We start from the raw sequence: 23,626 nt of genomic DNA on the forward strand, positions 1-23,626 counted from the left end.
TCCACATGTGCCATTTGTGGGGACGCCGTGCATTCCCGTTGGCCGCTCTGTTTCAAATTCTTTCACTCAGTGCTGTTGTGGGCAGGAAGTCAAAGCAGGCATGTGTGAGACAGTGCTTTGTAAAACATAAGGCACGGAACAAGTTTAGAACAGGAAGAGTTGAAGCTGGATTGACGCAATTACCAAAAATAAAATTAGCTGAGGGTGTCAGTGATGAGCCATGGAACTTTTAATAATCATCACATTTTAGGTCGGTGCCTTTATGCTTTGAATTCAGATGTCATCAATTTAGGAATAAAGAAGTCAAAAGTTTTAATGGCCCAATATGGATGCAAGGGTCATTGATTACTTTAGGGGCCTTGTGTTGCAAGGAGTCCAGGAAAAACTTCAAGTTTTTTTCTTTTTTTACAGCAATGTGATTCTCTTTGTGGTGTCTACTAAAATAAGAAAGTTACGGTGAGATTTCTTCAGTGTTCTGATGGCTTTCTGCCTCTCCTCTGACCAGCGTGAGCCACTCCTTCATCTCTGCCTCTCACTTTCTGCTTGACAGTCAAGGCTCCCCTTGAACCTCCCTCTTCAGATAGCCTTTCAGACCTGCCTCCTCAGGAGTGTTTGTTTGTGGTATTTGACCACAATCTGTACTGTACTAATTAGCTATGATTTTTATGGGGCTGGAGGAACTTCTAAGGCAGCAGCCGCATTGGGTTCCTCTGTCTCCTTCCCAGGGCTTCCTCAGGGCTTAGTACAGGGCATGTGCTAAGCATTCCCTAGCTCCTTCCTTTGCCCTTGGTTTTTCTTTCTAATCAGATTCTGTGGGGAAGTTCACTGTGACAATGTCCAATGCTTAGCATTCAGAGGCTGCATGAGGTAGATCAGGTAAACATACCTCTCTGGCTGTACCAAAATGGGGGGCTTGGCATATTCGCCACCTGAAAGCAGCTGGACCCTGCATGGATCTGGGTTTGTATGCTGTGAGTAATGCTATCTGCATCTTAGAATCTTTCCCTGTAAGAAACAAAAGTCTGACAGCCTCTGAATCCCGCCCTCCTTCCCGATACACTGTGACAACGTGTTTATAGTACCCTGTTGATGCTGACCAGATGCTTGAAGAGGACAGGGTCAGATGCTTTGTTTGCCGAAGAAGTCACGTAGATACCGACACTGTGGCCCCAGGAGCTGGCAGCATCCTGGCAGCACCCTCACAGCACCCTGGCAGCACCCTCGCAGCACCGCAGAGCCACCTGCCTGCCCCGTCACCGATGTGCTTTCTCTTCTTGAGTCAAGCCTTTCACTTACCGTCAGCTGGAGGATCCATGCCACAGCTAAATCCCCGGCTAAAAGGTGCTAACTCCCAGATGCTCCAACCCCCACTGTGGGACTCACCATGAAAATGTCCAGTTTCTTTATTATCAAAGAAAAATAATAGTCAATGAAACCCAAACAAATCTTAGCCCTCCATGTGGCACAGTCTCTGCCTACTGGGACAAACTTGTGATCTGATTCAGACACCTTAAGATACAATGTATCTTTCGGGAGTATTTTTAAAGGGGCGGGGAGGCGGTGGGTGTGGTGCTTCCTGCAGAAACACTCCTGAAAGGCGTCTTTACTGTTTTTCTCGCTCCCCAAAGGCCATCCTCTCGCATCAGCTCACTCCCTCTCCACTCTGCTCCTCCATTTCCTGTGCCTTTCCTGGGGGACTCAGGTTACAGCCGACACACGCCAAGGGACTTTCATTGCTGCAGCATCTAGGACCCGTCATCTCATTGTCATCACTCAACACTTTTCTTATCAGCCTCAGGCTGTTACTTGGTCTCTGCAGATACAGCAGAACTTGAGAGAGAACCAAAAAACAAAATCCTTCCTTGGTCCTGGGTTATTCGCTGGTGGAGTCTGTGTCTCTGCTAAGATGACTTTGTCAAACACCCACTATGTGCCAGAGCATGGGCCCTGTGTCCAGCACACTTGCAAGCCGTTTTGATACTGACAGGCATCATTATTATCTTTTCTACAAAAAAGAAAGACGAGGCACCGGGTGCATAATTAACCTGCCCCAGCCACGCAGCCAGTTAGTGGTGAAGCTGGAGCCCACCTTGGAGCCTTCACATCACTGCGCTGCTCTCCAGCCAACCGTGGAACAAAACAAGAAGGCAGACAACGTCCACGGAGGGCTCACCCTGTGTTTATTATAGTGTTTGCAAATCCGAATAACTGAGCACATTCCTGACAACCCTGACTACTGAAATGAAGACAAGGAGATGGGATGAAAAATGGGTACTTCAGATCAAAATAACCCCCGATTTATGTAAATGTAACTCTAACTTTCGGACAGGTGGCAGGTTTGAGACTGGGAAGCTGTATTCCCTCTGGACTGGGGGTGTCTCTGGCGCCAACACTCCTGAGAAAGGCTCAAGCAGAGGGATTTTTAAAAATGAATGAATAAATGAGCTCTTCTCGTAAGTTCTTATGAAAGGAGGGTCCCCAAAGAAGGTGAAGGGCTGAAGGGTGGTGTGATCCACACATCAGCAGCAGCTGTGTGTGGTTTCGCCTGACAGACTGCTTGTTTGGGAGGGTGGAGGAGCTCCCCAGGGGAGCCCGAGGTTGCCCCTGAGTGAGCCAGGTCAGGACGATCGCTCCTCTCCTTCCTGGGTCTCAGGGAGCTTCCATGAACAGAGCTGGGGTCTGAGGCCGGCTCTTGGTTTGCAGCTGGGCTTGGCTGACACAGCCAGCCCGGCTCTGCCTGGTGTAGCAGGATACAGGAATTGAAGGCCAGCGTCTGCTCCTGGGCAGGGGCACGTCATCCTTGTGCCAGCCCATCTTTCCAGTGTGACTATGGGAGGAGCAGTGGGACGTGCAGGAGCCAAGGATCCCTTCAGCCTCACAGTCCCTGGGGCAGGGGCCATGCATTTGTGTCTACCGGGCCGGTCTCACCCCAACATCCTAATGTCACCAACGTTGAGCTTGTCTGTTGTCTCAGTTTAGGTTTTCCTGAAAGTAGGTCCTGAGACCGGACTTGAGTACAGGCAGTTTATTTAGGGGATTGAGACAGGGAGAAAAGAAAAGACAACGTGTGAACGAGTGAGAGGGACTCTCCTGAGAACAAGTGTTACTCAGCCCCACCAGCCCCTTCTGAGGACTGTGTGGGACCCACCTGGAATTCATCTCCCCGAAGGATTAGGAGTCTGGGACACTTATTCTTCTGGGCCAGAAAAAGCCCCAGGCAGAGGTCCATGAAGGACCGATGTGGACAGATGCTCTCCAGTGACCTCCTGCACTGATGGTGTCTGCCACCCTGTCTTTGCCACCAGACTCTGAGGTCTGAGTCAGTTTCCTCCACGGGACCCAGCTGTGGGCTTGGCCCATTTTTTTTTTTTTTAATGAATGAATGAATAAGCTCTTCTCATAGCTTTTCATGTAAGGAGGGTCCAAAAGAAGGATGAATCAGGAGGCCCAGATATGGGGTCCCCTTTAGTTCCAGGTAGAGGGACACCCCAGGGTTGAGAGGGAACAGAGCAGCCTGAGGATGGCAAGGGAAGCAAGGGGTGGGGGCCTGGGGGCCTGGGGGCCTGAGCCCGCTTTGGCAAAGGCAGGACAAAGTGGTCTTCTTGAGTAGTAGGGAACAGCAGGGTGTGACCTTCTTCCAGCCCAGGCTGGAGACCCCTCTGCCACCTCCTGGTGAGTGTGATGCGGGGAGGTGGCCTCTGTGATGAAAGTAGGAATGGCCAGGGCTGAAGCATCATGGTGGAACTGTCCCTGTCCCCCGGTTATGCGTATCACTGCTGTGCCATGCCTGGGTGTGCGGGAGGACTGGAGGACACTGGCTGGGCCTGTATCAGGGCCACAGGAGCCCACTGGATGTTTGTGACTATGCATCAAATATGGAGGTAAGTGTCTTATGTGTTTGGGAAACGGTAATAGCGGAGAGGCTGGTGCAGGAGAATATGTGGGCCACGCCTCCTTCTGCTCCCTACTGTGTAACCTGAGGCAAGTGAACTTACTTCTTTGTGCTTTATGTCTCTCATCTGTAAAATGAAGATAATCACCATCCCCCCTCTTAGGATTACCACGAGAACGGAATGAGTTAACACACAGAAAACACTCAGACAGGGGCCTGAACTTCGGAAGCGCTCAATAATAGCTGTTTTTATTGTTGTGATTGACAGAGAACCTCTAGAAATAATTTCATTTCTACCTCCTGGTCGTCATGCAGGCAGCATTCATTATTTTGGTCTGTGATGAGCAGTCAGGGTTCAGGCAGGAAGACAGAAACGTTCTAGGTATTTCCAACAGAGGGATTTAATATAGGGTATTTGTTACACAGGAGACAGAGTCCTGGGAAGCTGAGCAGGAAGTGGCAAGGCAGGTCAAGTCCCCCGAGAAGTGGCTGTCAAGGCTTCAGTCGAACTGCCTGGGATCTAGCCTGGAATCTACTGGGGAGAGGCCTGCGAGGACAGGAGTGCATGGGCAGGGTCTCGGAAACCCCACAAGGTGGCGCCTATGAAGAGGCACGGTGAGAAGGAGGATGGAAGGAAGAGTGCGTGGCTGCAGCACAGCTCTAAGAAAGTTTATCTGGGGGGCCAGACCCAGTGGCTCACGCCTATAATCCCAACACTTTGAGGGGCTGAGGTGGGTGGATCCTCTGAGGTCAGGAGGTCAAGACCAGCCTGGCCAACATGGCAAAACCTCGTCTGTACTAAAAATACAAAAAATTAGCTCGGCGTTGTTGTGTGCGTCTGTAATCCCAGCTATTTGGGAGGCTGAGGCAGAAGGATCGCTTGAACTCAGGAGGCAGATGCTGCAGTGAGCCTAGACTGCTCCATTGCACTCCAGCCTGGATAACAGAGTGAGACTCCGTCTTGAAAAAAAAAAAGAAAGAAAGAAAGAAAGAAAGAAAGACAGACAGACAGACAGAAAGAAAGAACGAAAGAAAGAAAGAAAGAAAGAAGAAAGAAAGAAAGAAAGAAGAAAGAAAGAAAGAAAGAAAGAAAGAAAGAAAGAAAGAAAGAAAGAAAGAAAGAAAGAAAGAAAGAAAGAAAGAAAGAAAGAAAGAAAGAAAATAAAGTTTGGTTGGGGCAGTGGGGCCGTCTTTGGAGCTCTGCTCACCATCCTCCATCCTGTCACATTAGTCGGTGATGTGGTCCCTGTCTGCCTCTCTGGTGTAGCTTCCAGCCTATTGGGAAGGGAGTGAGGTGGTCTGCCCTGCTTTCTGTGGCACCTTCGGTCCCAGAGCGCCTGCAGCTGTCAAGGAACTGGTACAGAGCAGACCCTGCAGTGTGCAGCAGCGCTGAGACCCCCCAGCCCTTCTCCCCTGGCTCACAGTGTTGGGATTCAGGGCTGGGCAGGTCAATGAGGTGGAATTGGTCTCAGACTTGGAGTCCCGGGTCTGGGTTCTTGCTCTGTCCCTTGTCACGACCAGCCCCTTTCCCGGCTCCTGAGCCCCCATTTGTAGAATGACGATGGTACGATTTGCCTCGAGGATGCTGAGGACTGAAGGAGCCCCACCTGCAAGTCCGAAAAGTATCTGTGAAGTCCCAGGCACACACCTGGGTGATGGGGCCGGTGGTGGAGTTTCTGGGGTTCACCAGGTTCTTGAAATCTTGGGCGGCTATAACCCTTCAGTGTGGGAGGCAGGGTGCGGCTCGCGAAGATTTCTTCAGATTCACAAAGGCAGTGAACACACCTTGGTGAGACGTTCCAGCGAGATGTTTCCACCCGCCACCAAAGACCCAGACACTCCTCCTCCCACGGGAGTTTCCTGCTCTGCCTCCTGCCTCCCACCTGCTCCTTTCTTCTTTCCATTCTTAGACTTACTTTGGGAAAAGAAATCTTTGTTTGAAGGAAGGCCAATGGCGTCTGCTCTCCAAATGAGGCCTCACTGCTCTGGCCCCCTGCCAAACACCGCGCCCTGGGCCGGCCGGAACGTGCCTCTGCAGCGCGGCCCCAGCAGTAGGTGCATCTTATCTCCATCTGCCCCACCCTCCAGCCCGCTGCTCAGATGTGTCTAATGAGGGGTCTCTGGGGCGGGTGGTTGGAGTCACCTCCTCCTTCTCCCTGCCCCACATGCACAGTCAGCTAGATCCAAAAGAGCAGGGTCACTGTGCTCCCTCTCTCCCCCGTGCTCCCTCTCCACCGTGCTCCCTCACTCCAGGGTGCTCCCTCTCTCCAGGGTGCTCCCTCTCTCCACCGTGCTCCCTCTCTCCCCCGTGCTCCCTCTCTCCACCGTGCTCCCTCACTCCACCGTGCTCCCTCTCTCCACCGTGCTCCCTCTCTCCAGGGTGCTCCATCTCTCCCCCGTGCTCCCCCTCTCCACCCTGCTCCCTCTCTCCAGGGTGCTCCCTCTCTCCACCGTGCTCCCTCTCTCCACCGTGCACTCTCTCCACCGTGCTCCCTCTCTCCACCGTGCTCCCTCTCCACCGTGCACTCTCTCCACCGTGCTCCCTCTCTCTCCACCGTGCTCCCTCTCTCCACCGTGCTCCCTCTCTCCAGGGTGCTCCCTCTCTCCCCCGTGCTCCCTCTCTCCAGGGTGCTCCCTCTCTCCACCCTGCTCCCTCTCTCCACCGTGCTCCCTCTCTCCACCGTGCTCCCTCTCTCCACCGTGCTCCCTCTCCCCCGTGCTCCCTCTCTCCCCCGTGCTCCCTCTCTCCACCGTGCTCCCTCTCCCCCGTGCTCCCTCTCCACCGTGCTCCCTCTCTCCCCCGTGCTCCCTCTCTCCACCGTGCTCCCTCTCTCCACCGTGCTCCCTCTCTCCAGGGTGCTCCCTCTCTCCACCGTGCTCTCTCTCTCCAGGGAGCCTCCCCAGCCTGGTGTGAGGGTGCCCAGGCAGCAGGCAGGCAAGACCTTTGCTCAGTGTGTGGTCTGGTGACACACCTCCTTCCATCCCTCAGGCTGGACAGCATCTTTGACCACCCGAAATCGTCCCTCTGCCAGCAACATGTTCCCCAGGCCGCAGAGCGCTGCACTGCGCCGGGTCAGGGCTGCTGCGTGTTCCGTTCCTGCGTGTTTGCTGTCTATGTGCTTATTTTGTCATCTCCTGGGGCAGATGAGTTGCAGCAGGAACCAAAGAAAGATGTGAGGAGATGTGGGGCAAATGTGTAGGTGGGAGGAAGCTAGGACACTGCGAGAATGTCATTACTCACTTTTTGAAATTTATAAACTCTTAAAATCCATTGTTGTGAAGGTCACCCTCATTCAGTACCAGCCGAGGGGACCCTTGCTCTGGCTCTTGGGGCCCTAGGACTGTGCCAGCATCAGTAGCATTGTCTGTCTTATTGAATTCTGGCAGCGATGGTCTAGGGGTGCTTGTGTGTCCCACTGTGCAGATGAGAAGTCTGATCCTGGGGGTGCTGGCAAGTGGAAGTGCCGGCCCCATCTTCTGTAAGTCTAATGTCTGGGCACAAAAGCTCTTCCCTCATGCCTCCTTCTCCTCCAAGGAAGGGGGTGCGAGACTTTGCACAGGTGCAAGAGGATGGGCTGAGACACAACTGCATCCATAGGGGTCCACGGACACAGAACAATGGCATTGGTTCAGAAGACAGAAAATTTCTATTTTCTTTTGGGTGCAGTAAAAATAGCCTGTGCATTCCCAGAACAGCAAGCACTGAAGATGACTGCTCAGGGCATTTTGTCTTGAAGAGAAACAAACAAACAAACTTGATTGTTGCCCGGTTGTCGAGACCCAAACAATCCCCCTCCCACCTCCGTTCATCACGGGGCCCCTGCCAACCTTTCTGTATAAGAAGGGCTTGCTTTTAGCTTCTCTATGGGAGAGCCAAGCCAGGCTGGGTGGCATCTGCGTGGGTTTTGGATGAAGACAGTATGCCCATTCCCAACTCTGGGACAGCTCAGCAATGCCTGCCTGGTGGGCAAGGGAGCTGTCTTCCCTCAGCCACACCCCTCGGCCTCCCTTCCCTCCTCCTCCACCCAAGAGAAACAAACTCTGCAAAGGACCTGCTGATAACAGTGGTGAATGGGCTGCAACGGTGGCAGTGCCCCTCTGCTGGGCCCCGCACAGCCCCTACCACAGCGTGCTCAGTAAACACAATGATTAGAGCACCCAGAGGGGCCCAGAGGCCTGGGCATTTCCGGCATTTGAATGTCTCTTGAATTTAAATCACTTCTCACCAAACTGATCCAGGCTGAGGCCCCAGAAGAAGGGATGGGATTGCCTGGGTTTCCTAGTGCAGAGCAAAGCTGGTCCAGAGGGTTTGGCTGGCACACCCTGCCACGTGCACCTTGGAAGGGGGATGAGTTGACATGGTGCATGTGGGTAAGCAGTCTCCTTACACCTGTGCCTGTTGAGGATAGGATAACGCTGCGGTCTCCACACATGCAAACTCACACACACATGCATATGCACACACAGGCATGCACACACCCTCAAACACGCACACACTCACATATGTATACACACATGAGCACACCTCCACATGCACATACAGACGTGCATATACACACAGGCATGCACACATCCTCAAACACACGCATATACTCACATGTATGGATACACACATGAGCACACCTCTACATGCACACACAGACGTGTAAATACACACACAGGCATGCACACACCCTGATATACATGCATATACTCACATATATGTATACACACACGAGCACACCTCCACATGCACACTCACACATATGCACACACAGGCCTCACCATGTGTCAGTAATGATGACGAGGTGCGTTTCTTCATCTCGAAATAAATACTCATCACACATAGAAGAGTGATGATGGGAGGAGGCACTTTAAATATTTATGCAAAAATAAAAAGGCAATGGATTCTGAAAGATGTGCTTTTCCAGGTGAGGCTTGGGAGCCTGACAGCAAGGATGCTCAGAGGGTCATGGTTTGTGGCTCTTGGGCGAGGGAGACTCCCCTGTGGAGGGGTCCACATAGTTTTGAGGGGTCCAAACTATTCCGTCATAGTACTCAGAAGTTATTTCCTTTCTGCCCTCATGGTGTGGCAGTGATGATGGGGAAGCTGTCTGTGCCTTCCCTTCCTGGATCAAGTCGGTGGCCCCCAGTGGTACAAGCAGTCCTTGAATTCTTCACTATCATGACCAACATTTTAAAAATTCTAGCTTTACTTAAGGATATCCTTGATAAGCGCACACAAAAAAAAACTGAATTGTTTTACATAATCATTCTCTTTTTCACAGGGCTGGGTGCTCATCTGTGGTGTTGCACATGGAGAGACAGTGGACCTCTGCAAAAATGCCCGTTTGATAGAACCATGTGTGCAGTTTTGTTTGTTTGTTTGTTTGTTTGTTTGTTTGTTTTGAGACAAAGCCTTCCTCTGTCACCCAGGCTGGAGCGCAGCGGTGCGATCGTGGCTCACTGCAGCCTCGACCTCCCAGGCACCAGCGATTCTCCCGCTTCAGCCTCCTCAGTAGCTGGGACTACAGGAGTGCACCACCGTGCCTGGTTAATTTTAAAATTTTTCATAGAAACAAGGTCTTGCTATGCTGCCCAGGTTGGTCTTGAGCTCCCGGGATCAAGCAATCCTCCCGCCTCGGCCTCCCAAAGTGCTGGGATCACAGGTGTGAGCCGCCTCGCCCAGCCCACGCATGGTTTTCAGGGAGCATCATTCAGACTTGGGTGATATCTTCCCAAAGGTGAATGAAGGAGTGATGATGAATGCCAACTGCTCTGATAGTGCAAGAAAAACAAATGAGTGAAGTGCGCCCACCCCTCCAAGAAAAGCAACTGACAGCGTTTGTTGCCAATGATCACGTTCAAGCTTTTTCAGATGAAATTTAGGATTTTGGAAAACATGCATCCCCACCAGGATCTCGATGGCTCTGCAGTACTTTTCTGATGAATTGATGGAAATATTCATGAGCGGGATTTCTTAAAATATTAAAAAATAAATTGTATCGATATTCTTCAGAAAACCTGCATAACTCAGTGAAGAAATATTTTCCAATGACCCATATATGACGTTATTAAATCATGCGTGAGTAAGAGAATTATTCGAAGTACAAGACAGACCAATGGATTTCTTGAGTACAAAACTCATTTTTCATTTTGAGTACAAAAATTCATTGATACGGTTTCAGATTCCACAATTCGAGTAACTTTAAGAAGCCACCACTTGTCAAGTTTGGGTGTAGTATCAAAGAAGACGGTCCACACTTATCTGGAAGAGCTGTGAAAATCCTTCCACCTCTTCCAGCTGCATATCTGGTGAGGCTGGATTTTCTTTATTCCCTTCAACCAAAACAACATATTGCAACAGATTGAGTAGAGGAGCAGATATGAGCAACCAGCTGTCTTTTCAATCAGACCAGGCATAAAAAGCAATTGTAAAAACGTGAAACAATGCCATTCATCTCACTAAATTACTATTTTAAGTAGGCTATTTTTTAAATAAATATGCTAGTTATGCTAACTTGTGGTGGGTTTACTATTTTCACATGAATTAATAAATATTTTTAAAATCCTAAGTTTTAAGTTCTAATATGATAAATATCAATAGGCGTACCCCACATAGACAAGAAGTCTTTGGGGTCTTCAAGCATTTTGGGAGAGTGGAGAGGTTCTGAGACCCACAGTCGGAGAAGTGCTGCTCAGTGCGGCGCACCCTCCCCTCAGGCTGCCAGCCCCCCGCGTTAAAGCTCTTCCTGGTCTAAGCTGGGTCCCCCGGCCCAGGAGACGCCTGCAGCCAGGGGCTTGTCGCTGCTTCCATTCATCATTCATTCGTTCTGTTGGCTTTTGCTATGCATCCTCTCTGTCGGGGCCTGCCCTGTGCTGGTGGGCGGTCACTGTGGGCCTGTGAATGGACCAGCACTTTAACTCACTGTTGGAGGCAGGGAAGGGCATGGAGGTGGTTGTCCCCATCTACTTCTGACACAGGCTTAAGAAAACTTGCCTGCTCCATGCCCAAAGTCGCCCGAACCTTAACCACATAGACGATGTGATCAATGCCATCTGTCTGCAAGAATATCATCTTGGGAACATAATCATCTCCAATAAATTTGCAATTGAATTTTCTTTGTTTGTTTCATTGAAGAACTGGCTGGGTATGTATTTCAGACAAGTCAAGAGACTCTTCTAGATCAGGCCTGTGTCTGAGAAGACATTTGCTGTGCTTGTAGCAAATGCTGTTGTAATCTCTGCCAGGCTTCGGGAAAACAGGAAGACACAGGCACTTTGGTGGATGGGGAGCTGGGGAGGTCAGCTCTCAGAGCAGCAGCGAGCTGGTGGAAGATTGACAGGAAGAGTCCCGTAGAGGTGCCAGGCCAGGCCAGCCTTTCTCTGCAAGCAGTGGGTGGGGCCTACCGTGGGCCTGAGGACCCACTGGTGGGGTGGCCCCTGGGCCCCTTTCATCTTAGGGTTCTCTCTGTGGCAGAGCCGACCCTGGTGAGGCAGAGTTGTGGTGTGGGGGTCCCATCTCTGGGCTGGAACCCCTGGGGAAGGTGTGGGTGTCAGAATGAGTCCTGTCAGGCCAGTCCCCACATGAGACCCAGGTGGACAAGCAGAGAGGAGTGGAGGGAAAACATTTAGGTCTTGGCCAGACCCGAGAAACTGATCTGAAGCTACTTCAGGGCTCCTGAGGCTGGGGCACGGGGCGGAGCTCTGAGCTTGCTCTGCATCTGCACAGCTTCCTGTGAGGCCAGCGTGCCTGGGGCCGGGCCTGGCTCTGGCCTGTTCCCTGTAGCCTGCAGTGTTCTCCAGCATCCGGGCCAGCGATGGGGTGGCAGCAGCAATCCCAGGAGACAGGCCGGGCAGGCTGGGCTCTGTTCTGCCACATGGAGGGGCACTTGGGTTGTGCCTGGGGGGAGCAGGGGGTGGGGTGTCCTCCAGGAGTGTGGTGGGCCTGGTGTTGGCCCTGTCTGCAGGAAGTGCAGCATGGCCCAGAGGCTCCCAAGCATGGCCCTTCATGGGGACCCTTCATGGGGATCGTGGTTCTGCAGTTCAAGAGGAAGGGGTGAGGAAGGGAGCAAGGATGCATCGAGATGTGGCCAGCAGCCGGACGCTCAGCCCCAGGTGGGGCATCAGAGGAGCCGCAGTGGATTTGTCTGAAGATCGTCTGGGGGAAAGGGAGGTGTGCGCGGGATCTAGTGTGTGCCTGTGGCTGGCATCCTGTGGGGATATCTACAGGGAAGCCCCAGTGTGGGGCGAGAGGCCCACAGCCAGGGCCTGGGGAGGCACTCAGACTGGAGGGGAGGCACCACACGCCCAGGCAGCAGGAGCTGGTATTGGAGACCAGGGTGACTCAGTATGTTGGAAGCGGTGCCTGACAGGGTCCAACACATGCACTGGGCCCCGTTCTGAACCTGATGGGGTAGTCGGGAAACTAGGTATGGTTGGGGCAGGAGCTCTGCGTGTAGGGGGCAGTGATGGTGCTGGGGGAGTGGTCAGAGTGGGTGCCCCTCCCAGAAATTGCTTCACCCTGTTTCTTCTCCAGTGGGGGGAAACTAGCTTTCAGGAGAAGAGGCCGAAGCTGGGGCCCACAGAGAAGCTTGGCCAGGCTGCCTCTCCCACCCGGGAGTCAGGATGGGCCGGCAGCAGGGGCTGGTTCTGGTGGGTGCACCGAACCTTGGCGGACCCACCCCTGCACCCCCATCTTCCACCCACTCCCCAAACCCTAAGTTCCAGCCCTGCCCAGAGGCCCGGGTGTCTCTAACATGTGTGGTTTCTCTGTGCTCAGCCCCCACTCTGCTGGGATGTTCTTCCTGCCGGTGTACTGCATGGGGAGCAGCTGCTGCTGACTAAGGATCCTAGCCCAGTCCCGTGCCCCCCACCTCCTGCCCCTCCAGTCCATCCCTGCTCTGCCTGGGTCCTGCCTCCTGCAGGCTGCCCTGCTCATGGGGCCCTTGAAGCAGATGTGGGTTTGCTGAGTGAGGAGAGGAGGAGTGCCTCGGGATCTGGCCTGCGCGGTCTCCTTGGCCCCCTGGCCAGGCCCACGCGGTAAGAGCGGATCCACACGGGGCTCCTGGGCCCCGCCCACGCGCTGGCAGCTCACATGGACTACGCTGATGCTGATGACGCCGGAGCATAAATGAAGGTGCTGAAAGCTGACTTGGCCAGATGGGGACCAGCTCCATGGGATGTGTGGGGCAAACGGGGAGGGCCTAAGATCCAGAATGAGACCTCAGTGGGAGCATGAGGGAGCTCTACCAGCTAGGGCTGGTGCAGGGGCTGGCAGGGCTGGTGCAACTCAGGGACAGGCTGGGCTCTGGCCTCTGGTGGGCGCCCTGCTCTGGAGAGGGTCCTGCACTGGAGGAGGTCACGCAGAGCTGCAGGTACATCCGGCAGGGCGGGAGGGTGGCTGACACCAGGCAGGGCCCAGGCCTCCAGCCGCATGCAGGCAGGGAGGGGTGTGGGGAGGAGTATTGGCAGGGCCTGGCTGTGGAAAGGGAGAAACATCTCTCACATGGTGAGGAGGGGGCTCCCGGGCACCCCGTTTCCCACCCCGCCCCGCCCTGTCTGACCCTGGTGGTCGTGTGCCATGTCATCATCTTTCTAGTCCAGGGACAGCCACAGGCTCTTTGTCCCTGGAGGCTGTGGGGTGATACAGATCACGGAATCAGAGGTTCAGAGGCTCTGTGTTTCTCGGGGACTGCTGCCCATGCCGGGCAGAGCAAGCTGCAAGTCCCCCAGCCCCAATCCTCCAACCTCGGGAGCCAGAGACAGGCCAAGGAGCTGTCTGCAGAGGGTACAGCCAAATCTGGTGCGTCCAGGGCCATGTGCGACCCCCTCCCCAGCCCACCCACACCCACTTGCCCAAAACCCCCGCTCATGTGCACCCCCCATGCTTATGCCCCGACACCCACACACGTGCACCCCCACCACGTGCACACACCACTCACACACAGGGAATACAATATTTAGTGTTTTTTATTTAGTATTTTTTGTTTGTTTGCTTGTTTGTTTTACAAAACCAAGTTCTTGGCCCATGAAGCAGTGCCTCTTGTTCCCAGTGCATGAAGGGCAGGAAGCACCAGGAAAAGACAGGGGGCTGGACCCCACCCCAGACAAGCCCCTCTCCGTCTCCTACCCACTAGTCTGCTCTGGAAGGCAGAAGGCAGCAGTTCTGAGGCCACAGCTTTAGAAGTCTCTTCGCACAATTGCACTCAGCCACGAAGCTTCTCCTTCACAGGAGCACCGGTAGCCAGCTACGTGCCAGGGGTTTCCAGAGAGGGGGAAGTTTGGTCTAGTTGGTCACTTGTCAACAGGGAGACTCTGCCCTTGTCATGAACTGGTTCCTGGGGTCCACCTGGGGCATCCCTGCCTCGTCCCTGCCTCGTCCCTGCTGCGTCTCCTCAGTTCCCAGGGCTGGGCCCAGAAAAGTATCCAGGACACTGTGCCCAGCCCAGACCCAGGGGCTCCGGCCAGAGCAAGGGCTGAGAGCAGTACTCCCTGGCCCCTGCACACAAACAGCTGGCACCTCCCTCCCTCCCTGGCTGTGTGCTGCCACCTTCCCCTGCCCTGCCTCCCTGCCCCACCTCAGGGAGCTGGGATGGCCACTGTGTCCCCACACCTCCTCCAGGGAAGCCCTCCACTACCTCTTCCCCACTGCCTCTCTGTCCCACACCAGCCCTGGGGCCGGGCCCTGCACTGCTCTCTCCAGAATCCTTTCCAGGGCTTGGGGGCAGGGCTGCCTGGCCCCTGCACCCAGATCGCTGCTGAGACTCTCCCTGAGCGGGAGGCCCTAAGAATCACAGGCTCTCCAGCCCCACTGCCTTCTGTGCTCTCAGCTCCCGCCCATCCTGGGCTCAAGGCCAGGTGGATTCCCTCAGGCCTTGCCCCCTAGAGCCTGCTCTCTCCTCCTTTCTCCTGGCCTGGGTGCCTGAGGTCCCGGGAGGCCCACTTCAGAGCACCCTTCTGACCTGAGACGGGACCCCTGAGTCCCAGCCAGCATGGCCGACGCGTAATCCTTTGGTCAAATGCCCCTCGGTGGGTCAGAACCTCCGGCCCATCAGGCTGTGCTGGTCAGTGCCCATGGTCATGTTCATGACCGTTCAGCCTGGCAGCTCTTCCGGGTCCCACGAGAGTCTCTGAGCACATCAGACGCCCCTTCTTCACAAACTCCACACCCTGTTCTGACTCCACAGTCTCTGATGACAGCTCGGAGGGCTTCCCTCAGGCCGACTCCTTCCTGGAGACCCTGGGTGTATCCAGCAATCATGGTGCAGAAAAGGGGCCTCCAGGGCCCTCCAGATGGGGCACAGGAGCCACTCAGCAAGAGCACTGGGCAATTATGCATGAAATATTCATCCAATTATTTGCCTAACAAGTTAACTTAGTTCATCATGAGAAAGTGGAATTAGTTTTATTTATTGGGTGCATGAAAGTCAAAGCAAGCCAACTTTAAAAACACATGTAATATGTACGGCAACTATTTCTAGCACAATAAAGCCAATTATTTTTAAAAATAAAACCTAGTACTGGTTAGAGCATATCTATAGCAACTGTTGGGTAGTTATTCTTGTCTATTTTTGAGCAATGAAAAGTCAAAACTATGCAAATGGCTGGAGGTGCACTTTTATAATAAAATGTTGAGTATTTGCAGGCGTTCACTTGCAGGGCAGCTGCACACTTCCGATTGAAGGCTCTGTGGTAGCGTCGCTCTCCCAGGACGCAGGGCTGGGCCTTTTGGGCTGCGTACACATTGGGTGTGACCGCTCCCCCCCGTCCCTCTCCTCCGGCACAGGGGTCAGCACTGCATGAGGACAGGGTGTGTCCCCCTCCTCGCATGTGGCTACTCTAGGGGCCATCCCGCTCATCGCTTCTTGCCCAGTGTTCTGTCTCCAGTTCTGTCTCCAACTCTGCACTGGAATCCTCTTTGAACAGACCTCCTTCGTGCACATGGGTAAAGCCCTGCCTCTCCGAGTGGCAGCCAAGCCCTGTCTACCACTGCTTCCCTGTGGACAAGCTGCCCAGGAGGGCCCCCAGCAATCTGTGTCCCTCCACAGAAGGCTCTTGTCTCTTTTCTGTGGTGCACTGTGCTCCCCAGGCTCGTCCTCTTTCAAGTCTCTCCTCAAACTTTGTGCCAGGGGCCTTTGTAACCCCCTTCTATCACCAGACAGAGCCATCTCCTCGTTGGCCAGCCTCCTCCTCACTCCCATCGTCCTGCTGCTCAGACCCATGGTCCTACAAGGCTTCTCTCTGTGTTTCAAACAAAGCTGCTGCAGCCACAAAGATTCTGTTGACTTTGTAAATAACGAAGCAATAAAAATACCAAATATAATGTCTCAGACTACACACGTGCCACTCTTCCTCTTCATCAATAATCACCATTTTAAGGTATGAGTTACAACAGGATGATAATTGCCAGGTGTAAGCTACGTGCTTGACAATTTCTATGTATTAATTCATGTGGTTCTAACGAGAACTGTTTAATCTTGGTACTGCTATTTTCATCCCCATTTTCCAGGTGGAAAAGGTGAGATCCAGTGAGAATAATGACTTTGTCTAAAGCTACACAGATAGTGAGTGTTAGATCCAAGATGCTACTCTGAGTCACACCCTTAACCACTATGGGTGTCTGAAACACGTTTGCATATCTGTGCCCCTATTAGACAGTTAAGTTCCTTGAGGACAAGATCATGCCTAACTTACCAGCATGTAATGACAGTTGAATAACATTAGAGCAATCACCAGGGTTGATGGCTGCTGATGGGGTTGGGTGTTGAGTTCTGGCCTTGCTAGTTTCAGCCCCATGTAGGTGCAGACTTGGTTGGCATCTTAGTTCCACAGGGTGCATCTGCCAATTCTGACCAGCTCAGCCGGCACTGGGAGGCTCACCTCTGTCAGCAGAAATACTTTGTACAAGTCTATAGCTCTGAGCTGGGGGTCTAGGGAAAGCACCTCCAGCATGAAGCCTCCCTCTGGCCTCATGGTGCAGCTAGGGTTCTGCCTCCATTTGCTGCCTTGTTATCCAGTTCTTAGAAGGAATTAGGCTCATGAGCCCCACAAAGGCCTTATGCAACCCTCTTCTTGGGGCTAGAAGCAGTCTCTTCTTACCCCACACCTGGGGACCTCTTCAGAGATGAATTTCTTGGAATCTTGTACAGAAGTCAATTCCTTGTCGATTAGCACTTAACTCATAATAGGATTTAGGGCAGGGAGAGGTATTAGGAATCAATAAGAGGTCCTTCACGGGGAGGAAACTCAGAGGGCTTCACATCTATGGAGACAACGGGAAAAAGTGGGTGCAGTCCTATTTTCCTAAGGGCTGGGACATGAATTCTGTTCTTCCAGATGTTCTCTGTGACCTACATACTCCTAGATGTTTCAGTTTTTGAGTGTGTATGTTAATATTTCCAGCTACAATTGTACAACAACTACATAGTTTTATCAGCTATTGCTTATGTATATTGACACTATAGTATTTGGTGCATATATGTCCATAATAACTATATTTGCTTTTATATTTTATTACTGTTTATGTTGAGTCCATAATACTTCTCTTTGATTACTGGCATGGGTTTCACCTAAACATATTTTTTAGTCTTATATGAAAACATTGGCTGCTATGCATTTCAATTACTATATTTTTTTCTTTCTTATGTGTCTCCTGTAGATATTAAATTACTATTTCTTTAAAAATATCTGTTCTGAGAGCTTGTCTTTTGAATAGTGATTAGCATAATTCATTCACATTTACCATACTTAATGTTATATTCAGAATTATTTCACAATTATTATTCACAATTTTATTATCATATTCTATCTACATTTCTTTTTTCCTTCCTAACTTCCATTGAACAGACAAATTTTTTTGCTAATTTTGACATAATATATTTTATTTTGATTCTTTTGGTGGTCACCCATAACTTCTTCAGATCTATAGTTATGCTTATTCTCCCTAACAATTTCCTAAATTTACCATGATCTATCTCTTCTCTGTAAATAAGACAAGTACCTGAGGCTACTGTCTTATTTCTCTAAACAATCTCTCACATCCCAACCTCTCTCCTATACCATGTGAGTATCACCTAGAATTTCGGCTGTAGATTGATGTGTATACTTTTGTTTGAGTCCTTGCTTTAATAACTGATTTAGTCACCCATATTTCTCATATTGCTCATGTTCATTTCTTTTCTTGAAATAGGATGATCTTTTAAAACATTTTCAAAAGAGTCTTTGTGTGATAAAAATTCTGAAGCCCTACATATCTGAAAATTTTCTTATTTGGCCAAGGCATATAAATGATATGTTAGCTAAATATAAAAATTCTGAGTTTCAGGATTGTTTTCCTTGAATGTAGGGACTATCACTCTACTTTCTTCCTGCATCCACTATTGTTAATAGATACAATATCAGTATGATTTGTGTTCCTTTGAAAGTTACTGATTTCTTTCCAACTTTGAAAGTTTTATAATTTCCTCTCCTTTAATGTTCATAAATTTCTGTAGTGTACCGAGATCTCTCTCTCTCTCTGTCTCTCTCTCTCTTCTCTGAGATTGTACATATTTCTCAAATCTGGGAAATTCTTGGCCAATAAATCTTCATATATGTTCTCTCTTTTCCTTATTGTTTTCTTCCTTTCTGGGTCTCTAATGTATAAACAGATGGCTCTACTTCAGTCTTCTATATCTCTTTACTTTCCACTTCTAAAAATCTTTTTAATATCTTTATTTCTTTTGGAGAATTCTTACGACAGATCTCTGTGCTTACTAATCTCTGGCTAAATTCATTCTGACATTTAGCCCATATATATGTGTGTGTGTGTCACACATAGCCCATATATATATACACACACACACACACACACGGGCTAAATGTATGTGTGTGGGTGTATGTATGTGTGTGTGTGTGTATAGATTTTTTAAATCCTTTTTTATATATAATTTCTTATTCTTTTTTTTAAATCTTCCCAGTACCCCCTGCCTTATTTCTTAGAGGAAATTAAACAGGCTTATTTTAAACTCTTGTTCCATCTGTTCTATTTATTCTGCTTCATCTGGTATGAATTTCTCTTCTTGTTGTCTTTCTCTATATAGCAGTTGTATTCTTAAGAAGTCTCATTACTTTTATTGAGCTAATACACCCTTCTGAGATATTATCTATCTGTGCTGGAAGTGGATATTTGAGGGGAGGGGATAAAACCCATGTAAACAATTCCTCTGCTTCTGAGGATTTTTTGAGATGGAGGGAGGATGCATCCTCTGGTGAAGAGCATCTGGTATTACACATTACATCTCTCCCTTGTCACTGGTCTCACTTAAGAACTCTCTCCTGAGCATGATTACCTAATACTGGAGCTGTGAAGAGGGTACAGGGATAAAGGAATACTCTGTGGCTGGAAAGCCTGGATGAATCTGTTTTGAACTATCCTTCATCCAATTCGTGTGTAGTAAAATCTTTAATTTATCCTCCCAACCAGCTACCACTGGGATGGCAGCTCACTTCTCACAAAGGGTAAATGGGGCTTCCTTGAGCTTCTTAAATCAGTAGATTGAAGTCTGTCATCAGTTTTGGAAAATCTCAGCCATAATCTCCTCAAATATTAACTCTGGTGTATTCTCTTTGTCTTCTTCTTCTGCGACTCCAGATAGAAGTGTGTTGGTCCACTTGCCCACCATTCACATGTCTGCTCTTGCTAGTCTTTTCTTTCTCTCTGAGCTTTGGTCTTTCTGTTCACTTGCCTGATCTACCGTGCCCCATCTGCTATGAAGTTTATTTAATGAGTTTTCAATTTCAGATATTCTATTTTTTATGGAGAATGTCTATTTGATTCTTTTAATAGATTCCAAACTTTTTTTGTGTGTGTGTGGAAATTCTCCATCTTTTCAGCCACTTAGTGCATCTCTCCCCTCTTGGCTTTGATGTCTTTATAATTGATAATTTTAAGTCCTTGTGTGCTAATTTCTGTATCTGGATTATTTACAGATCTGCCTATATTGACAGCTTTTTATCAATCATTAGTCATGTTTCCCTAGTTCACATTCATCTAAGTTCTGATTATAGGAAAGTCATCGTGTATACAAAGATGATGGAAACTAAAGTTGTTGCTACTGTTTCTCTGAGAATTTCTGCCTCTCCCCACCCACCTTCTTTTGGAAGATAAGGATTAGGTGCTAATCACTGCAACCCAATTCGGGATTGAGCTGGGGTGCAACATGAGAAGCAGTGCACCTGTTTTCCAAGTCTGAAGACTGAAGCCAGATGGTGGGTCTCTCTGGCAAGTGGGTAGTGGGAGACCTCATCCCTTCTCTAGTGGCTCCACCCCTCTTGTACCACTGCAGAAGCCAGCAGGAAACCTATGGGAGAAAACAGCTCAGCGTTTTAAGCTCCTCTAGGCTCTGATCTCTTAGCCCAGCTCACATTATTTTAAAAATAGCCACTGACTTATCTTTCCCTCAGAAGAGCCCCTCTTCCTAGGAAAAGCTTAAACCTCAGCCTTTTCCCGGATTCAGAAAATCACTCCCACCCCCACCCCCCAGGGATAAAATGGTCAGTGATTGCAGCTCAGCTGGGAAGGGCTCTTCCTGCTCTGGAATTTTAATTTGGTTGGTTCTTCTACTTTCACAGCTAATCAATGGTTTTACAACTATAATCTTTATAATTTATCAGTTTATTTTTCTAGTTGTTGTGTTTGGAGCAGTGGACTGTTGATATTTACTCTAAACTACCTAGAAACTGAAACCCTTACAGTGGTTAGGGATATAGATGAACCAGTTTTTAACTTCTGCCCAGTGCTGGAAGAAGGATTAAAGACACACCAGGAAAATTCTCCTCCCCACATCCTATCTCTGGAGTCTCTTTTTTTCTACTCTAGGCAATAATTCCTCCTTATACTACCCCATCCCAGAAGCCCAAGTACCCAGAGTTCTCAATGTTTTTAAGGGAGGAGGTGGGTTTTTGTTTTTAATGGATCCGCTAACTTCCTTCTGTTTTTGTGCATTACTGAGATTGAGTTTTGGTGCCCAAATCAGTAGTATCCCATGTTAATTCGCTGTCTGAATTACATCAAAAACCCAACTCTGCCACATACTATCTGTATCACCTTGAGCAAACCACTTCAGGCCTCTCCTGTCCCCAGCTTTAGAGTTGTGTCTGACCTAGTTCATGCCCATTCAACTGGGAAGAAAGTGTAAAAATCATGGGAGCTCTGACCGTTAGGCAGTTATTCATTCTCGCCCTTCACAGCCATGCGCTGTCTGGCAGGCACTATCTGTATTTCTCTGAGTGTTTGATGCCATGATCTACCATTTTGCCAGTCGTTTTCTCTAGTTTGAAGCACAGTCCATTAGGAATCGTCACTGTCCCCACCACTAGCTCTTGGCTGGCTGCTTTCCTTTTGACCAACCTCCCTTCCTTCTGGATCATCTCAGGCAGGTCCACTCTCCACCTGTGACCGCCTGAACTGGAGCATAATGCTGGTGAACAGAGCTCATATGGAAGGTTCCAGAATGACTGTTGTTTGACATCTCATTAACCTCCACTTAATCTTGCCTTCCCTGGAAGCTTGACGAGTCAATGCTGCTGGTGGAATTGCATCAAACCCAAGACCCACCCATCAGGAGGAAGATGCAGGGCGGCCTGGTCTTCAAATCCCATGAGCCATTTCTTGCCTAATGGGAATAGGCAGCTCTGAGCTGCGTAACAAAACTGTGCATGGCTCACTCAACTGCTACTTCTCTTCACTTTATTTCTGGCCAGGCATGATGGCACACACCTGTAATCCCAGCACTTTAGGAGGCCGAGGCTGGAGGATCACTTGAGCCCAGGAGTTGTAGACTGTCTTGGACCACATGGCTAAACCCTGTCTCTACAAAAAAATACAAAAATTAGCCAGGCATGGTGCACGTGTGGTCTCAGCTACTCAGGAGGCTGAGGTAGGAGGCTTGCTTGAGCCAGGGAGGCAGAGGTTGCAGTGAGCCATGATCAAGCCACTGCACCCCAGCCTGGGTGACAGAGCAAGACCCTGTCTCGAAAGAAAAAAAGTGTTATTTCACTTTTTCATGGATTCCTTTCCCAGGAAAACCACACATTTCAGCCAATTCTATGAGAAAATGAGTCCCCAGGGCTCAAAAATGGGAAAAAGTTTGCAGCCCTGACCCTTTAGAAAGAAGACACCGAAATGGTGGAAAACAGCTGTGAAGGCAGCACCGAGGACACCTGGGGGTGGGAGCTGCTGAACTGAATTGATTTTGCCTTAGCTTTTCCTGAAGCCGAAAACTTAATAATCATGTTTATATAATCACTGAACAGAGATATATACATAGATACGTCACTGAAAATGTTCATAGATACATTTTCCCCTTAAATTCTGCATTCAGTTAAATTACCCGTCTGGACTGATCCATCAGGACAGACCCCTGCTAATGCACGGACACAGCACTGCTGAGAAGCCAGGGATGCCGGGGGCAGGGACAGCGCTTGAGACTCACCTCCTCATGGGGAGAAGCAAAGCCGTGATGGCATCACACCCGACCTACACACAGGCTGCATTCCCGCTTCATCCCTGTGTGCCTCTGCAATTCTGTGGATAACTTTCCTCCTCCACTCCTTTGTAGTGCAAGGAGAACCCGCCCAGGCATGGAGAAGACTGACAGACTCAGGATCCATCTGTTCCACAGGCATCGACTGAGCAACAGTCCTGTTCCAGGCACCATGGCAGGTGCTGGCCCCATGGAGATGAACGAGGTCTGTTTCCTGCTCTGGGAGACCTCGTGGGGTGTCAGGGAGGTGGGAAGTGACCCCGGAATTATAGGACCTTCTGACGATCACGGTGGTGGGCTTCACAACAGGCAGAGGGAGAAGAGAGGCCACCGCTTTTTGACAAAGAAGGAGAAAGCTCCTTCGGGGAGATGACCCCTGAGCAAGCACTGTGAGGAGGATGAGGTTGGAAGGGACCACGTGGAGGAGGCAGTGTGTGCAAAGATCCTGACCAACGGGATTTCCAGTTCTGTGAGTTACTGATTTTTTTTCCAGGAGCCCGATAAGGTGTGAGTGACATTAGAGAAGCCAGAAGTCCTGCGTGAGTTTGAGGATGTCACGTGATCTTGAGTGACAGGAGCCCCATTCCAATGGGAAGGGATGAACGATGGGTCCAGTATTGTCCGTCCCACCTGGCAACACAGTTGCTAATGACAAGGTGGAAATACTGCCTCAGTGTTCGTGCTGTTCCATCTTTGTAGGGGTCGTAGCTTTTTACCTTGTATACAAATGCAAACTTACATAAAAGTTGCAACAGTAATACAGAGAATGGCCATATGCCCTGTACTCAGATTGGCCAATTGTTCATATTTCCCTCCATTGGCTTTTCCCTTCTAGATGGAAAGATAAATAGATAATAGATAAATAGATGATAGATAGATAGATGATAGAGATATAGAGATATAGATATAGATGCCCACACACATATATCGTTGTCCCTCAGTATCCACAAGGAGTTGCTTCCAGGAGCCCCGTGTATAGCAAAATCCACACGTGCTCAAGCCTCTTATATAAATGATGTTGTATTTGCATATAACATACACAATCCTCTTGTATACTTTAAATCATCTCTAGATTACTTATAATACCTAACACAATGCAAATGCTATGTAAATAGTTGTTATGCTGTATTGTTTAGGGAATAATGACAGGGAAAAAACAGTCTGCTTATGCTCAGTACAGATGCAACCATCCTTTTTAAAAAATATATTTTTGATCCACAGTTAGTTG

This window comes from Symphalangus syndactylus, chromosome 8, assembly GCF_028878055.3.
Source record: "Symphalangus syndactylus isolate Jambi chromosome 8, NHGRI_mSymSyn1-v2.1_pri, whole genome shotgun sequence".
Lineage (NCBI taxonomy): Eukaryota > Metazoa > Chordata > Mammalia > Primates > Hylobatidae > Symphalangus > Symphalangus syndactylus.